The sequence below is a fragment of the Archocentrus centrarchus genome, chromosome 2 (genome assembly GCF_007364275.1).
Source record: "Archocentrus centrarchus isolate MPI-CPG fArcCen1 chromosome 2, fArcCen1, whole genome shotgun sequence".
Taxonomy (NCBI): Eukaryota; Metazoa; Chordata; class Actinopteri; order Cichliformes; family Cichlidae; genus Archocentrus; species Archocentrus centrarchus.
Genome location: NC_044347.1, coordinates 26,813,559 through 26,826,095, shown reverse-complemented (window position 1 = coordinate 26,826,095; position 12,537 = coordinate 26,813,559). Strand labels below are relative to the sequence as shown.

Here is a 12,537-nt window from a genome sequence, read left to right as displayed (position 1 = left end):
AACGGCAGCAGAAAAGTTTAATGAACTCGAGCGACACCCCAACAGACGCAGCCCAAGGCTCAGAAGGCGAGGACGCTGCGCAGCGGGGAGATATTTTAGCTGTTTAAAGCTGAAAGCTTGTTTCCACAAAGGCAGGAAACCCCACAAATCACTCTTATCACCTGAAGCTCTGCTACCACATCAGATCTGTGGTGAAGTCGCACATCTGATCCATACACACACCTCACTGCACACTTCATGGAGACAGTAGCACACTTCCTGTGCCTTTAAGATTTTATTTATTTGTTGCCTTGGAGCATAAACATATATGTCATTTCTGTTTTTGCACTGAGGCCATATACAGAATGTTTTTTTTATTTGTTATTTATTTGTTGTTATTTACACTACTTTAATCATGTTCAACACCTGACAGAAAATAATTACGCTAAAATAAACCTTATACCTTCACTTGGGTGTAAAAAAAGAACCTTTAAGCTTGACAGAAATATCGATTTGATTTATATTGTGACATATTGATATCAACTGATATAAAATTATTTCCCACACTGCCTAGCCCTAGTCTGAAACTGCACCAGCTTCTTCATCAAGACCTGCACAGAAACTCTCAGGCGAGGCTCGGAGCACAGAATAGAAAGATTTACGGCTGATTTATGGCTGATTTATGGCTGATTTATGGCTCCAGTCACCTCAAAGGTGATGAGAACCTGAACAAACTGGCTCCCTGTTATTTCACATCAAAAATTCCAGCAGAAGAGTCACTTAGCCAGGTTCAGTGTGCAAACTACACTCCTTATCTCCCTGTTAGTGGGTAACACACACACACACCACTGGTTCCAAAAATACACTCTAAACATCTAGTGTGACCCATTTCGAAGGAGAGTGGTGTCGGTACATCTGTGCGTGTATCCTCGTATCCTGTCACAGACGCCTGAAAATGCTTTGAAGATTGCTCAACTGCATATTTGGATATGCTCATCCTGCAAATCATTTTTTAAATGTCTGAATCATCCTCACATAATGACAAATGCTCCCTCAACTGGTTCTCTGCAGTCTCACCAGCCAGCTGCATTATCCATACACACTCGCATTAGGGAAGCAGGGTTTCCACAAGACTCGGTCTTCTCGGATATAAAAAGGCCTCCAACAGATCAGCATTGCATATGCCTGTGGAAGCTAATGCTGGAGTCACCAGCTGAGTAGCTTAGCATAAAGACAGGTATCAGGAGGAAACAGCTAGCTTGGTTTAGTCCAAAAGCCATGATGTTTGCCTAAAAGCACCTTTAACACGTTACAAGTCATTTGTCTAATCGGTATAAAAAACAAAGTGAGTGGTCCGAGAGTCTGGCTTTGTGTTAGGATCAGTTACCATGTAAACCTACATCATGGCTAATGCAGAGACTGAAAAAGCAAACAAGACAGCCTAAACATCTGTTTTGGTGAGCTTCAGATGTCAAATTCAGTTATATTGATATAACAGTCATCTCAAGGGGCCTTATCTTGTAAGATAAACCCTACGAGAAAGAACTCCAGTGATCCAAAAATCCCCTATTAGCAAGCACGTAGCAACAGTGGGGAGGAAAACCTCCTTTTTAATGGAACGAGATCGCCACCAGAACCTGGTAAGGAAGAGCACTTTATCCACTCTGTTTGGGGAGGGGATTTGTCTCTATTCGGATTTGCCCAGAACTCAATTTTCCCAGGGATACCCCATAGGTTATGTCCACACCGATGGGTTTTTGTTTTCAGATAGATTTTTGCTATGTTTAGAGCTAGCATCCACGCTACTCCAACATTTTAGGTTCACTGAAGCAGACTTTTGGAAATCCTAATCATTTTAGTTTTTCTCCAAAACATAGGGTTAGCCTTGGGTTTACTTTTCATCATTGAAGATGACTTAGAACTAACAAGGTTAATTCAACATGGATTAAATAAACTATAGTCGCTTGTTAACAACTGTTAAAAAAAAAAAAATCCTTTTGATTCTGGCCCCTCAGCCAGCAGCTTGTCACCCTTTGTTAAGTGGTCCGACCTAGTGCTCTACTGCAGGGACACATCCACTGAATAATGTGTGCTAAATGAGCTGGACACATCACACATGCATTTCCAACACCTGGTTTAATCCTCTTAAAAGTGAGGGCGCGCAGCTTCAGGAGGGATTAATAGGGTTAAATGAGTGCGTGGTCCAGGGTCAGTGTGAGTACAGGCACAGGTAAAGAGCAGCCAGGTTAAAAGCTGATCAATTATTTCCAGCTTCAGTGTGTTTACTATAAAAAAAGCAGCTCAGATACTTCACACACTCCCTAATAATGCAAATCTAGTGAGCAGCCCAGCTCTGAGGTCTGGATTGTGAAACAGGATGTGCGAAACACGTGTGGTTTCTGTCTTCGCCGTACCAGAAACCACTTCAACCACTTCAAGTTTGCGAGTCGAAAGCTGAACCCCCCCCCCTCTCGAAGAGGAAGGCAGCCTGACAGGTTGTTCACAGTAATCCAAGACCCCTGCTGAGCTGCCGGCTTGTCTGTTTGCCCAGGAAAACACCCGCAGCAAGCACTGGGAGAGGAGGAAGGGCTAAATCATATCACAGCAATCAAGCATGAAGGGTATATTCTCTCACAAGGCCCTCTCATAGACTTTGTGAAAACATATCATTGAATTCAACAATATATGATAGAAACTTAATATACACTCCAGTCTAATATAAGCTAACAGGTGCATCAACCTGAGCACACTGCGAGTAAACAGCCAGCAGATGGAACTGGGAACGTAAACTAACAACCTTGCGTAAACAGCCCAAGAACACACTTTCATCCGGGAGCAGAGTGGAAGCAAAGTTCTGCCGGAGCCACGAGACATCTGCTGTCAGCCACCAACTACACGCTGCTGCGTGGCTGCACCTTTCCCGTCACATCCAGTGAAAGCTGGCAGCATGGCGAGATCTGATTATTACTGACTCAAGTGAACACACGTATACAATTTGACGTCATGGCTTTAGCACTAAGCGGCATAACATGGCTCAAAGATCATTATCCTTTACATGCAGTATAAAAGGTAACTATTGTGCTTCTTTCCACCTTTATATTGTTATTCTTGGACTGTACTAGAGTACACTGCTGTGGAAAAGTCTTCCTGATTTCTGATGTTTTTGCATGTTTGTCACACTTACATATTTTAAATCATCAAACAAATCAAGCGTTTGCAATAATTAGCAATGAGTCTTTCACATCACTGTGGGAGAATTTTGGCCGACTCTTCTTGTTTTAATTCAGCCACACTGGATAAACAGGCTGTTGAAGGTCAAAGGATTTCACTTGGATCTAAGTCCGGACTTTGACTAGGCCACTCCTAAACCTTCATTTTGTTTTGTTTTTTTGAGCCATTGAGCGGTGGTCTCGCTGGTGTCTTTTGGATCACAGTCCTGCTGCATGACCCAAGAGTGCTTGAGCTTCAGGGCACCAACTGAGGGCCACACAGTCTCCTTCAGGATTTTCTGGTACAGAGCAGAATTCAAGGAAGCAACAAAGCAACAAGCAACAAAGCAGCCCCAGACCATCACACTACCACCACCATGTTTGACTGTTACTGTTATTTTTATTTTAATATGTAGTTTTATGCCAGCTGCAACAAAAAGTCCAGAATATCTTCACAAAAATCTTGGAGACCATCAACATATTTTTTTGGTAAATGAGAGACGAACCTTTGTGTTCTTTTTGGTCAGCAGTAGTTTGTCCAGTCTCTTTATTATTGTTGAATCATGAACTCTGACCTTAACTGTGACAAGTGAGGCCTGCAGTTCTTTAGATGTTCTTTAGTGACCTCCTGGATGAGTCATCGCTGCACTATTGGAGTAATTTTGGTAGGCTGGCCACTCCTGGGAAGGTTCACCACTGTTCCAAGTTTTCTCCATTTGTGGATAAGAGCTCTCAGCGTGATTTGCTGAAGTCCCAAAGCCTTAGAAATGGCTTTATAACCCTTTCCAGACTGATAGATGTCAGTGACTTTGTTTCTCATCTCTTCTCGAGCTTCTTTCAGTCGTGGCATGTGTTGCTTTTTGAGATCTTTTAGCCTGCTGCACTTTGTCAGACAGGTTCTGTTTAAGTGATTTCTTGATTCAGCAGGTCTGGCAGTATTCAGGCCTGGGTGTTGGAAGTAAAACTGAACTCAGCTCTCCAAAAAAATGTGGTTAATCAGAGTTAATTCATGATTTAACAAGCAGAATAATTACTTTTCCACATACAGTAGGGCCGGGTAGGTTTGGATAGCTTTTTTCCTTTAACAAATTAAATAATTTCCACAGGTTTTCTTTGTCAAATATTAACATTTGTTTGGTGATCTGAAGCATGTGTGACAGTAAGTATGCAGAAAAAAAAAAGAAATCAGGAAGGCAGCAAATACCTTTTCAGAGCACTGCAGCTTTACATGATTAACAGGTCACAGTAATCTTTATTTATCTTAGAACCAGGTCAACCTCTGTGTGAAACAGTTTTAGCTCTCCTGCCTTTAAGACCACCCAGCCTTTAAGCAAACACTTTTATGACTGGCTATCCATTGCAAACAGAGGGTTTGAACAGCACATGGGTGGAGCTGCTGACTCACAACCAGAGCTGCGTGCCAGGAGTGGCCATATTAGAGATAACTACTCTAATTTACATCACAAAGAGCCAAGAGTAGAAAAACATGTTCAACACAGTCTGAAGCCTGAGCTTTTGACTCGCGAGGATCACCTGCAAATACACTAACCTCATTCTTTGAAACTTTATTCATGTTTTAATGAGCATACCACTGTAAAGGTGTATCTATGATGACAAAAATGAGAACATATAATAGATCCACTTTAACAAAAAATGCACAGTATGCATTTTAATGAAAGCTTTGTGGTTTGGGTGACTGAGATGGCTTCCAGGGAAAGCACTACAATGCATATGTAACAGTTATATTAGTAGACATGCAACACGAGGAACAGTAAATATCCTCCAGCCATTGTAAGACAGTGCTGACGGACTAATGGATGACTATTAGTGGTGTAACATATTTAAAACCCAGACTGCAAACCGTGGCACAAACATCTGCAATACTGTAAGAAACACACAGAGTCATTCATGCCTGCTTAAATCATGCTAGGCTGCTGAAATGTGTAATGTTTAAAGAGCCTTCAGATTAATAAAGTAGCCCTGACATTTTACCTTTTAATTCACATACAAATACCATCACATGCTTGTCTGCTTTGTTTTCACACCACAAACCAGAGCTCACCTGGAAGTGAACCGAGGGCCCCTGAGAAGGTCGTTCTCAGTCTGGGTGTCTCGTCCGCAGCAGATATGACTGACAGCAATCAGGCTAAATGAAAAATGTCCTATATTTTAATACATCGATTTGGAAGCGCTTAGTAGTTACAGCTGCAGCTCGAGAGGATCAAGAATTACTTGTGAGACTGACCTTTACGAAGCTGTTTAGGGAAACTCCAGGAAGCACGCGGCTCACTCACAACCTACCAAACTTACTGATCCCATAACACACGACAAACTTCTACAACAGCAGATGAAGAGACACACACAGTCTGCTGTACAGAACCTGCTGTTTTCAAACAGAGGCCAAAGTCACTGAACTAACGAGATGCTTTCTTCCTAAACCACGAAGGCATGCTCATTATCTGAGCAGGAGCCAAGCTAGGGGCAGAAATGGCACTTTCCTGTGTGGAGCAGCAAATTAAGCATCTAATGAACCAGATAAGATGATCTATCATGTTTTCATTCAAAACCTCCTTTCAGGCGAGCCGCTCATCCGTTCTTCCCTTTTGCAGAGCAGGAGTGAAGAGCTCTGTCGATCATTCACACCCAGCAGTGATTAATCCTGAAATCCTACGGCCTTTTATTTCAAATCTTTGATTCCTGCACCGTCCCGAAGCCTAACTTTATACTCAGCCACTGTTCAAAAATACTGTGATGAAAAAAATACCACAAAAACTCTAAAGAGAAAACATCTGTCAGACACACTGTTAAACATCAGTGTCAGCCTAGATGTTCACCCTGAAAGATACTATTAAACAATCATCCATATTTAGAGCTAATTATGCATGAGATCTCTGATTAGTGAGCTCTCCAGCATGTGATGGGCTTAGTGCAAAAGTGGGGATTATCACATAGTTATTAAATGACTGGATGACCCGACTTTTGACATAATCTCGAACACAAACCTGTTTTTGTGATTCGTCACAATACAAATTAGCGTACTCGCTTGCTTCCCGCCATCAGCACGCGGCTCATTCTCTCTCTCTCTCTCTCTCGCCTTCCCCCCTCCTTAACCACAAGGCCCTCATTGCGCTGCCTCTATTACCACCATGATAAACCATCTCCCTTCACTGTAATAAGAGCCAAGCAGCTCCCAGTGCAAAATACTGACTCCACTAAGCTGGAGAGAAGGCAGCTCAGCGACGGCTGCAGTCATGAGGCGTGCCGGGACACGATGGAAGCATGTCACTGTGGAAGTCTGGCCCCGGTCACAAGCTTACTGTGCTGTTGTCTGTGACTGAGCAAATGAGGGCTATTAATTCTGTGGAATTCAATCAACATTCCCGAGTGTCGCAGAACCGAAACCCACAGATATCCACTGAGATTTGAACAGCGAAGCAGCAGCAGACACAGACTTTTACCAGCACTTGATATTTGGAATCGGAGGATTTGTGACTTCACAGTTTATCAGCGTGCACAGTTTGTGCTGCTGCAGAGCGGCAGGCTCAGCGACACCAACTCCACACCTTATGCTTGAGTCGCAGTTGGCCTTTACCTGTTGCAGTTTTGCGCTGGTGTTACTAGGCAACCACAACAAGCTGGTCCTCGGTGGTCAGTCAATAAACCGGCTTCTGATGAGCTGCAGGCGGGTTATCTAGTTGATGTAAAGCTCCCGGTTTGCAGCAGGGATGGGCGATAATAACCTCACATCAAAATCACAATTAATTGAACAATTGACCTCAATTTCAATTAATGATTGCTTATTATTACACACACACACACACACACACACATATATTTTATTGTGTGTGTTTTCTTGCCCTCATAGTTCACTGGGTTTGTACTGTAAATATGCTCAACTACTAAAGCTGGGATATTTTTTCAGTAATATGACTGTGCTCCAAATGTTGGAACACCAGTTCAGTATCCTGGAAATAAAAAATGGGACTTTGGCACATCTGGTTACTTGTGTATCTGATATTGCCATGTTGGTGTTGTTCCTACATCATCATAATTAGTGCCGCTTCAGGACAATCATTTAAACTGATCAGTTACCTCTTTGTCATGTCACGGCTTTGTTACTGGAGGAAAAAAAGACCACACATGGGAGAGGTTTGCCTTCGGGGCTTTCAGTCAACAAGATAAGCAAGATAAGCTTTTCAAAACGTGGTTAACATTGTGAAAGGGACACAAACTAACCAGGTAGTTTCAGAGCTTAGACCAATCCGAGTAAGGTTCCTCACCCCAACCCCACCCGAACAAGCAAACTCTGACTATTAACTTATTTTTTAATTGAAAATAAAAAGTCCACTAGGTCTAAAAGTAATTATTCCATGGTTTTGGATAGGACACAATTTTTAATCAGTAGTCACTAGAGCCCAAAAGCCGATATTACTGATATTACTGCTGATATAGCAATATCGGCATTTATCGCTGCCGATAAGTGAAAATTTAAAAAGGAGCCATGTTATTGATTTCAGACAGTTAGTCTACCAGAGGTCATTCTGCAACTTCCCTGTTGGCAACAACCAGCTGATCCAAGTAGAGTTGGGCAGAACATAAAGGAGTAACCCACGACTTACTGTGACAATAAAATTAATTATTTTTAAACAGCATTGTCATATTATCTTAGTAAGGACTCATAAATAACTACACATAACAAATGTTAGAGAAATCTATTTATGTTCCATATATCTGAAAAGGCAAAAATATATCAGCTGAAATATCAGGTTTTAACTGACCAAATATCGTTTCTGTATCGTTCTTAAAAATCCTAGATTGGTAGGGCTCTAGTAGTCACACTTTTTGACTCAAAAAGGTGATAATATAATATTCTTTTGTTCGGTCTTCTTTTTGTTGCAGACTTACTGTAGTCCAGATGGAATAGTTTGTTCTTCAAGTGACAATAAGCTTCAAAATGTCACTATGAAATATTAACTACATTTCAGTATTTCATGTTTTCGACCACTGGACATATGAAAATGCCAGCATACTCATTTCTCACACATTCACAAACATTATTTTTAACACTTTACACTTAGTACTTTGTGGATGTGTGATTGTAGTGTATATATTTAAACATCACTTACTGGCACAAAAACCTAAACCCCCAGTGAACCACATTAAGTACTTTGATACTTCCTTTGGTACTTTGGAGGAGTTTGTGGGGTTTTTTTTAAGCCTTTTTCCAAAAATCAAACAACTACTTCAACCACAGCACTTAAAGATAACCAGCACATAAGTCAAAAACAAAGAAATCACAGTCCACCGATACACAAAGAAAAGGACATAAATTAAAAGATTCTTCTGTTTCTTAAAGAACGCACTATTTCCTCATCGATTCTAGTTGAACAGCTCGTGGAATGATTTAAATACTCAGACTGTCACTTGAAGTTACTCAACAGATCGCATTAAACTGCAGCAGTGAACATGAGATGGTTGAGCCTCTAGGTTATCAGAACCACCCCAGCAATGTAAGGAATTCTGCAGAGCTCACTGATTTCTGACCAGCCAATGAAACGTCCATGTTCTGTGGCTATGTGACAGAAGTAGTAACTCTGATGTCAAGCTTAAGAATTGAGTCAAAATAAATTGTACGCACACACACACTGCCCCACCCTACCATAATGTGAGTTTTTAAGGTCACATGGATCAAGGTGTGAGTGGTGGCTCAATCACATGGGAAGAGCTCTCAATATTGCATTTTACACTGCTCAAAAAATTTTAAAGAACACTTTTTAATCAGAGTTTAGCATTAAGTCAGTTAAACTTCTGGGATACTGATCTGATCGGTTAAGTAGCAGAGGGGGTTGTTAATCATTTTCAGCTGCTTTGGTGTTAATGAAATTAACAACAGGTGCACTAGAAGGGCAACAATGAGACAACCCCCCAATACAGGAATGGTTTTACAGGTGGAGGCCACTGACATTCTTCCCTGTTGTTCACTAGTTTTGCATTTGGCTAGGGTCAGTAAATGGTAGACTTCTGCATAGACTAGCTCTCATATAGCGCTTTTCTACTCTAGCTGAGCACTCAAAGCACTTATACAACATGTTTGCATTTACCCATTCACACACACACATTCATACGAGCACTGTTTTCTACTTCAAAGTGCTTTCTATCTAACATTCACACACATTCATACTCCGACAGATGCATCAGAGAGCATATGAAGTTAGTAGATGACCTACTCTACCTCCTGAGCCACAGCCACCCCAGTATCCCTACTGGTAGCATGAGGTGATACCTGGACCCTATAGAGACTGCACGGGTAGTCCAGCTCCTCCGGGATGGAACATCAATACGTACCATTGCCACAAGTTTTGCTGTGTCTCCCAGCACAGTGCATTTGCCATAGAATACCAGAATTGGCAGGTCCACCACTGGTGCCCTGTGCTTTTCACAAATTTTCACAAAAAATCAGGACGAAATCCCTGGACCCACTGTCAGGCCCTACACTGGTGCAGTGGGCCCTGGTTCCTCCTGGTGTACAACAATGCCCTGGCCTCATGTAGTGAGTGCATGCAGGCAGTTCCTGGAGGATGAAGGAATTGATACCATTGACTGCCCCCCCCACCCCCCGCTCACCTGACCTAACTCCAATAAAACACCTTTGGGACATTATGTTTCGGTCCATCCAACACCGCCAGGTTGTACCTCAGACTGTGCAGGAGCTCAGTGACGCGCTGGTCAAGATCTGGGTTGAGCTCCCCCAGGACACCATCCATCATCTCATTAGGAGCATGACCTGAAGTTGTCAGGCATGCATACAAGCACCTAGGGGCCATACAAACTACTGAATACCATTTTGAGTTGCTGAAATGAAATTTTGGCAAAATGGACTAACTAGCCTGCTGCATCACTTTATCACTTTGATTTTCAGGTGTCTTTGAATCAACAACTTTGTATGTAAGTTGATCATTTTCATTTCCATCAAATAATGTGGCATCCTTTCATTCCTAACACATTGCCCAGTCCATATGAGTATACATATCCAGCATGATTTTTTCCCCACTGAGACTGGATATGTTTTCAAATATATATCTATATACACCTCATTTATTAAGCACATGCCTTCCAAATGAGATATGCCACTGATAACCTTTGAGAAAACCAGAGAGACTTTTCTAGAGCAGAGAATGAAAAAGAATCCATGTGCAATGTGACAGGAATGATTCTGAATATAAAGTCCTTATGATGAGGAGGATCTTACATAATTTATGGAGAGGGAGCTGTTGTCACAGTGTAATGTCGGTCAGGGATCGCACTGCATCACGCATGCCGCTTTTCTTTGAACAGATTTCAGGAAATATCTGCATTTATGTGACTGACTGTAATTATAAATACAATTTATTTGTTAAGGCTTGTCTACTAGACAAATTGCCTACATTGTGAGTAAGGACTACTAAGTGGTTAATTAGTCATTAAACAACTAATTCATGGAGTAAAAGTACCACATATTTGCTGTTCCACTCAAGTTTCATATAATTATACACTTAATATCGTTTGGTTTGTCTTTGGGATTTAGTCTTTTTTTTATTATAGCAGTTCATAATTAGATGCAACCCTGTCTAAACTGACACAGTAAAGTCTGGACTTGTGTATTCAATTCTAGATTGAAGTTTCTGTCACAGCAGGCAACCACTGAGGACTCAAGCAGCTCAACAGAAACTGTTACCGGTTATTAATTAGACCTCACCAAACTCGCAAGTGCTGCAGGAGCACCGCCTTAACTTATTTCTGACATTTTTTTCTTCTCACAGACTGTCTTAATAAGTCGCATACGACGGAAACTACCCAGCTAAACTATACTTGACACTTGTTTTATTGTGCCTAATGTAAGTGATACCATTTACCCCAACAGGAGTCATTTTTCTGTTTGGTGGAGCTCCAGAGCAGGGTTACCCGCACAGCCTCTACCTGTGACCCGGCAGGCAGGCGGACCTAGTGCGGCAGGAAACTCCCCGGTTTTACCGTGGCCTCGGACACCCCCCCTCTTGCTCTCCCTAACCTCTGTAGCCCTTATATACGACTAGTTGAAAAAAAACAAAACAAAGCAGGCTGTAGTGGTTGCAGGCGGGTGATCCGGGTGTTTTGTCGGTTTCCTGCCTGTTTTTCCAGGCTAGAGGTGGTGTAACGTATCCGTCCGCGACAACTCTGCCGCCGCAGGTTACAGTTAACAGCTGAGCTGTGGTGCACCAGCCGGGGTTATGCGGCTTCAGCCATCCGTATGAAACAGTTGACTTTTAGAATCGCTCTGGGAGTTTGTGCTTGAGAAGGGGACAGTAAAATATTACTATGTATGATCGAACAGCAGGCTACAAACTCCAAATTGCAGCGAAATATGAATAAACGCGGTTAACTTTCCCAGAGTGGATTAGTGCGTTGGTCTCACCGCAGTTTGAGGACATTCATATGAAGTTAAAAACATTGTCTTTCATACAGGTAGGAGGGGGGGGGGGAGCAAGGGCGTGTTCCCAAGTCTTTCCTTAAAAACACACATTCAGCGGACAACTGCCTTTGTTGTCTGTATGGAAAAACAGGTAGGCACGCTAACGCACATTTTTGTGAGCTACAGGAATCAAGACAGGACATTATAGGCTATAAGGCTGAGCTTCACACACTGGTGAGCCCGCACACTAACATCTGCAGAACACACATATGGCCGACACTATCTCAGGTGTAATTAAATCATAACTCACCCTTTATCGCTGGAGATATCATTCCCGGGGTTGATAGTTTATCCAGAGGTTGTAAAATAGTTTGCCTCACAGCGCACGGTAGGCTACAGTAGGAAAAACAGGCTTTGGTAACCGTAGGAATCACCCTGGCAGTGAGGAATTTCACAGGGGGCAGAGCTTCTCGGCATGAGGGGGTGCAGTGCGGACACATGGCGCTAGGGGGGTGTCTTTGCCCCCAGTTTGCCACTGCAAAGATCACAGACAGCGAGTTAAAGTGACCCTGTGCAGAAGTTGTTTAATCACAGTAATGTGTCCTATTAAATGGAGGACCAGGAGAGTCATCTCGTGATTTAATAATGAACTGTGCGATAAAATATGCATTTACAGTCTACTTTTTAATTTATTTCTCCCACTGGAAACTGTTGAAGATTCTTGCAATATGTGAAATGACAATTTCAATAGTATTAGTTACATAACTGATTACAGAGCATCCTCCTGACACCTGAACTCTTGTTTGCATTTTTAATTTCTCTTAGTTATTTGGGATCAATTGGTGATTTTAAACCTGATAGGTATAAAAACTAAGAGTCACTTGTGCCTTCCTGATGAGCGTGAAGCAGTCTGGCCATTCT

At 42.1% G+C, this 12,537-nt stretch overlaps 1 protein-coding gene across 3 annotated transcripts in view; it reads right to left on the bottom strand.

Moving 5' to 3' along the window:
• LOC115795504 (vang-like protein 1) overlaps positions 1-12,096 on the bottom strand; it is a 65,483-nt gene extending 53,387 nt beyond the window's left edge. For all 3 annotated transcript variants that reach the window (XM_030751465.1, XM_030751473.1, XM_030751486.1), the window contains exon 1: positions 11,927-12,096. The gene's annotated coding sequence lies outside the window, so the exon portion shown is untranslated. The remainder of the gene's footprint in view (positions 1-11,926) is intronic.
• Between the last annotated feature and the right edge of the window lie 441 nt (positions 12,097-12,537).